Here is a 6,661-nt window from a genome sequence, read left to right on the forward strand (position 1 = left end):
CAGAACTCGGTCTCTTTGGACCTCCGTGTAGGCACCTGAAGTAGCCGACGCTAAACGGGGGAGGGAAAGGTAAGAGGAGAGGGGGTCCCCCGTCCCCCGCCCCGCCTCCCTTGCTGCCCCCTGGGGGCCACTGTGAGAGCGCGGACTGCGGTCCCCCGCACCTTCCCTGCTCCCGGCGGTTTGGCATGTGGGCATTTCTGCTGAGGTGGAAAACACCCCCCTCCCCCTTCCCTCAGCACCCTTTCCCCACTCTCCCCGCGCGCCTCCTTTCCGCCTCCATGGATGGGGAGGAACAAGATACCCCGGAGTAAATCCTCCCCGTAAGAAAGGGTCTTTGGGAACCTTTGGTCTGTGATTTCGTTCGCTGCCTCTCTCTTTTCATTACGTCTCACGGGGAAGGAAACAATGGACCTTTGAAAGTCTGCGTGAACAGCCTCAAACTTTCTGGAGAGGTCTGGGCCGGGGGAATAAACCCCACAGGAAACCCCAGAGTGAAAGGTGGATGGAATGCGTGTTGCAGAGTCTCGGCTTCAGGGCGCGCGCGTCTGCCTTTGGGGTGATCTTTGTCTCTTTACTATTCCCCGCGGTTGGTGGGCCCCCGCCCCCACCTCGCTTTCTGTTAGTGAAAGTAAGGCGCGGTTTTAAAATCCGTGCAGCTCAGCGCAGGACTCCAATCCTGGCTTTCCAACGGCGAGTTGTGAGGTCTTGGCAAATGAGGGGGAATCGTGAGGACCCCAAATTGCTGCAGTTAATGCTGGTTGCTGCATCCCTTGCAGTACAGCGTAGGGCCCGACATCCCTGGATACTCTCTGCTGGGGGTTGAAGTGTGTCACTAGACCTCGCTGTGGAGCAGAAACCCTTCACTTAAATTCTCCACGTGAGGTTAGGAAAACAGACTTTGCCGTATGTCTCTTTCATGAGCAGTAGGAGAAAGAATGCCTAAAACTTGAAGAACTTTCATTCCGTATAGGAGCCACTCACCGGCCCGTGTTCACTCTCCTTGCTTCCGTGTGACAATGCATTTTTGATCATTGCACGTGCTGAGCTTGTGGGGACGTTGTCTCCCTGAGTTTTTCCCAGAGAACAAAGTGGAGAGAATGTGAGGAAGGGATAGAGAGGAAGGTTTCACCTGAGCGAGGGAGGCCTGAATCCTTAGGGCAGCCAGGCATACCTGTTGGAAATGGCTGTGTTAGAAACACACACATTTAAGATACTGAGCCCTAAGGTTCTTTGGTTGGCTAGAAAGGAGCTGTTACTGTTTGTTTGACCCTTAAAGGGAGCTTGCAGTTTTCCAAGTTGTTCTGGGCATCGCACTCTGGTTGTGTGCCTTTGATTGGCTATTCAAAGGGCTCTTTCGAGTTTGCGTTTCTGGGCAAACTGAAGGAAGTGCAGCACTTCCTCTGCTTGGCAAACACTGGGTAGCACCTTTTGGGGCTGGATGTGAAAATCAGTCCCCTCTGCTTTCTGTGAATCTGCACAAAAGGATAGGTCAGAGTGTGTGGGAGTGGAACCGGGAAGTCTGTCTTCTGGCTTTCAAGTCGGCACCCCCTCCCCCCATGTTTTTTATCTGATGAATGTGTGTTTATAGCCTCAGAAAATTGAGGTGAGAAGTGAATTCTGAGTCATCACCTGCTCTACTGGAACAGCCTGTGTCTGAGCAGCAAGCTGAGGATGGGTCACTGTGTGTGTGGACAGGAAGTGGAATCAGTGACTTCTTACATGATTTCCTTTGTGACAACTAATGGAGTGACTCTCCCTTCTTGATCTGCCTGTAACCCACAGATTTTCAGGAGTCTCAGGTTTCACAACTGGAAACCAGAATGGGAGAACACCTCTTTCTTGTTGCAACTGACCAAGTCCAGCCTGTTCTCTAACAGCTGCTTTGGAAATAGAAGACAGAAGCAAGGGGGTAAAGTAGTTGTGGGCCCCGCTGAAATGGAAAGGCTGTTACTTACTAGCTGTGTACCTCTGGGCAAGTTTCTGAAATTGAGAAGGATGATGTGATGACCTACACTAAAGAGGATTTTGTAAATGATCACTATGAAATTCACAGTGTAAGACTCACCTGGGATGCTGTATGTAAATGTGTACCTTGTAAAGTGCTGTGACATAGAGTAGTGCATCATCCACCCTCCCACCCACCATCCATTTAACTAACAATTATTCATCACCTATTGTGTGTCAGGCCCTGTGGAAGCAAACTGAATGTCCACCAGCTCTGTGGAGTGTTCTTGTTGTTTGGAAGGGGGAGTTAGATGGAGTGGTTGAAGCGTGGGAGGTCACAGGGTGCGACCACAGTGGCTTATCTATAAAGGAAGATAAGACAGTCTCTGCTGTTGAAGAAATGAGTCTAGCCAAGGAGAAAAGGAAATGAACAATGAGAAGGCCCAGTAAGCATGTGTTTATACACAGAATGCTGTAAGAACCCAAAGGAGGATCAGAGGTGTTTTTTTTTGAGGGGGGGGGGGAGACATAGCAATTTAGTGAAATATAACATGTCCTAAATCAGACAAAATAGTAGAGACTGAAAACTCTATCAAAAGTACCATTTTGAAATGTAAAGATTGGAGGACTTAGAACCAGAACTGAGTTTAAAACAAGGCTCTGACAATTGCTAACCCTTTGCTATTGGGCAAATCCCCTAATTCTTCACACTTTGCTTCTTCATCTGTAAAATGAGTTTAAAATACTCGGTGGAATTCTTCGAGGTTTAACTTAGATTTAATATGCTGTGTATGCAAGCTAGTGTCTTTTGGTATTAAAAGGTACTTTCAATATATGTTCATTTTAAAGCTGTACATATAAAAAGTTGTAATTTAGTCTAATGGATCTCAGTCACTGATTTCTGTTTTGTTCTGAATAGTGCAATTCTTCAGACTTGAGGTTAGCTATTGTTCCATGGCATTCCTCACTTGTTCAGGCATCCCAGACACTGGAAATCTTTCATGGCGTTTGATTGGAAGCACTAACTGGAAGGATGGGCTGTCTAGTATAGTAGGTCGATTGAGAGGGTCTTGTCTGGGTCTGTTCTGTCTTCACCCCGCCTCTCAAAGCAAGCTAGCCCTTCTGCTTTCCTCTATCCTAAGTAAATGAATAAAAGGAAGAGAAAGCTATGCATTTGCATTGTTGAGACCATAAAAATCACCCCTGCCAGCTGGGTAGTAGACTTACCGGGGTGATCACTTCATAAGGTATGTAAATATCTACTCGCTGTGTTGTACACCTGAAATCAATATGATATTGCATGTCAACTGTAATTGAAACGTAAGTTTTAAAAATCACCCTAGTTTTCTCTATTTGTAAAGAGATATAATTTTCAACTACACAGTTAAAGAAAGGCTGTTCTCAGCAGCAGCTGCTGTCGGTGAAACTTGAATATTTCAGCACTACTTGCGTTAGTATACTTGCCTTGATTCTTGCCTTGAAGTGAACTGAAGCTCATCTGACATTTTAATAAATGGCCATTGAGAGAAACCCATGCTCAGACATTTAAAACTGTCATGTGAAATGTGACCTTTTTTCGGGGGGGTGCGGGGAGGGCAGTATGAATGTAAATCAATTTTCAGATCAGTGCTACACATGCTGAATCTTAGCATGTAGTTTTAAAGGGCCCTAAAAGTCATACTAAAACGAGGAAGTTGGGACCCAGAGAGGCTCACTAATTAGGTAAGGTCACATAGTAAATTAATGGCTGAGCAAGGACAAGAACCCCTTTGTCCCTATTTCTAGTCAGCATTCACCCCTCCAGTATACTCTAACTTGTTACTGTTAGGTTTTGTTAGCAGTTTAGTGATTTTAATGGTGAAATAATTTGCATTTGAGCTTAGAAACCCATTGCACCCAAGTTTAAGGCAGATACTATAACTTCTTTTTCGTTTGGGAGAGTTTACAGATGATATGGTGCATGTAATGGGGTGTTGTTACTTGTAATACATTTCTGTCAAATAAGAAACTAAGCGTAAAAATGTTAGCTTTACTTGCATATTCTGTAAATAGTAAAGACATTTCAAATATTGTAGAAGTGCAAATTTTTTTTTTTTAAAGAAACAAGTTCCTGGAAACATTCAGGTTTGCGTTATGAATCATAGTGTAAAAGCATACAACAATATGTTTGCATGTGCTTTTCTGTTTTCCTTATATTTGCTTTGGGAAGCCTTTAATGTTGGTTGTCATGAACTATATTTAGCAAATATTTTATTGCATTCGTGCAAGGCAGTGTACTGGTTGCTGTGAGCAATACAAAGATGAATGAGGCATAGGATCTTTATTAAAACGTCTCTTTAAAAAATGTGAAACAGTTTCGGAAGCTATGTAAAGACTTAAAACATAGAATTGCTGCCTCCCAACGAATCAGATCTTTGATCCAATAGGCAAGTCTGCTTCGAAATTGTTATTATTAGACTGGCCTTTTAACCAGATTTTTAACAAGACATTTGTTTTTAGAACATAAAAACAAGTGGATAAACATTTTACATTTATTTTATTGGGGCTCTCTCTTAGTTTGGATAAGAAGTAAAAATTCGGCAACACTTGATGGAATTTTATATTATGAAAAGTTTGCCTCAGAGAGCTGTGATGGTCTTAGCTTTAATATGTTTTTAATAAATGGCTTTAATGCTGCAATTGGGACCTTGTTTTCTGAAAGGGTTGCAATTTAAGACAGTCCATATTGATCCACTGAGGAAAAAAAATTGGCCTTGTTGACTGAGTTTGATGTGTATCTTAAAACATATGCACATCCACCACAAACGAGATGTCCTGGTCATGTTCGATTACCAAGTTTCTCCAAAGAGTGAAATTGCTACTGATTTGGGGGCTCTTGCCTAATTATTGGGTTGTGCTTGGAGACTATAGACTTTCTGTTGTCACAATGGACTCTACTAATAGTGACTCACTCTCCTGAAGAGTGAATAGCCAGTTTCTTTACGTTCAATGAGGTTGGGAATGAATCATTAACCTTTTAGGGATTGTGAAGATTAAGTTTAGCACAAAGATAAACGCCTGATTTCTGTTTTAGAAGGAATGAGAAAAATGAGTCATTGTTTGGTTTTCTTATTGTGGTTAAAAAAACACAACCACAGGACATTGTTTTTAAATACCATCAGTGCCACCACCATAAAAAATAAATTTTATGAGGATTTAAAAAATACTGCACTTCGTTAATGTAAAAGATGTGGCTTTAATTGTTTTTTTAAAAAAATCCTCACCTGAGGATATTTTTTCCATCGATTTCTAGAGAGAGTGGAAGGAAGGGAGGAGGTGGGGGAAGATGAGAAATACATCGATTGGTTACCTCCCGCACATGCTCCAATCAGTGCTGGGGAACCTGCAACTGAGGAATGTGCCCTTGACCAGGAATTGAACCCGTGACCCCTTGGTCTGCAGGCTGATGCTTAATCACTGAGCAAAACTGGCCAGGATGCTTTAATTGTGTAATGGGTGTTTCATGATAGCCATCCCCCAGCCATCCGTGACATGCTCACAGACAGGATCTGGTAGGAAGTTAGGTGTGTATGAAGGGCTAGCTGAAAAGGTCGAATGAGAGAGGAATCGTCTTCTCAGCCTGGTTAATGACCTCTTTTGATTAATGTCATTGCTGCTTTTCCAAGTGCCTACCGTGTGGTTGGCTTCACAATGTATGGTTAGCTGATGGGTAACTTTCCATCTGCCTCGTTACCATGTCTGAGCGTGGCTTTAACCTTAAAGCACTTCTTGCTCCCTGTTTGTGCTTGTGGCATTTCAGCTCATCACGCAGCCCCTCTTCGCCTGTTCTACTGACCATTCGGCCATAGAAAGTCCAGCCACCACTTGAGTGTGAGAATCACATACCTTAGAAGGACAGGGACTCTGACGGACTGTTTTGTGTTTTGGCCTGGAGCTCATTTGTAGGTGACTCTGCCTGCCAGCCTTCATGAGGCTGTTGTTTGCTCCCACATTGGTCATCGCTGGACAGCCTGGTGTCATTTCAGTGGCAGGGTTCAGTGGCAGATTTCAGTTCACACGCACAAAGTAAGGAAGCTATTAGCAGCAGCAGTCTGATTATATACATTTGGGTAAATTTGCCAGGGCTCTTAAAACTTTAAACTCTCTTCCATTCATAGGGATTTAATAAATGCTGGTGATTACCTCTAGACTCACTAGCCCAGTGCCTTTGCCCCAACATGCATAGCAATTATTTGCTCGGGTCATCTCCTGCCCCATCAACACTGGCCTTCCAGCTCCTTGAAGGGAGAGATCATTCACATTTTTTTTGCACCATTAGGGCCTCCCCATCATCTAGCAGAGTCCTTGTCTCATCGTAGGTGCTCAAGCCTGAATGTGTTCTCCCTTTGGCAAGACTTCACCGTTGGCGGTTAATGTTATATTTAAAATGAGCGGTGTGTCGTAGATATGAGAAATAGTACCCTCGAGTTCTGATCCTGGCCCTGCCACGAATAGAAACTTTGCTTTGATCCTGGACTGAGTAGCTCTGGATCCCTTCAGTCTGCACATCTCGTTATTCATCTGGAATATTTCTTAGTCTGGAAGGCATGTCAAAACATACTCATTAAAGTTTCCGATTGTCACTGCATTTTGATGTTTGTGTCTCAGTGGATCCTGAACTTTTGGTACGTCTGTACCTAATTATCTGACACATCCCTGTCCTCCCCCCCCCCCCCCC

At 43.8% G+C, this 6,661-nt stretch overlaps 1 protein-coding gene across 2 annotated transcripts in view; it reads left to right on the forward strand.

Moving 5' to 3' along the window:
* TMEM2 (transmembrane protein 2) overlaps positions 1-6,661 on the forward strand; it is a 70,791-nt gene that overhangs the window by 1,126 nt on the left and 63,004 nt on the right. Inside the window, exon 1 of one of the 2 annotated variants that reach the window (XM_006765281.2) lies at positions 1-69. The exons of the other annotated variant lie outside the window; for it this stretch is intronic. The gene's annotated coding sequence lies outside the window, so the exon portion shown is untranslated. The remainder of the gene's footprint in view (positions 70-6,661) is intronic. 2 annotated transcript variants of the gene reach the window in all.

Source organism: Myotis davidii, unplaced genomic scaffold (assembly GCF_000327345.1).
Source record: "Myotis davidii unplaced genomic scaffold, ASM32734v1 scaffold616, whole genome shotgun sequence".
Lineage (NCBI taxonomy): Eukaryota > Metazoa > Chordata > Mammalia > Chiroptera > Vespertilionidae > Myotis > Myotis davidii.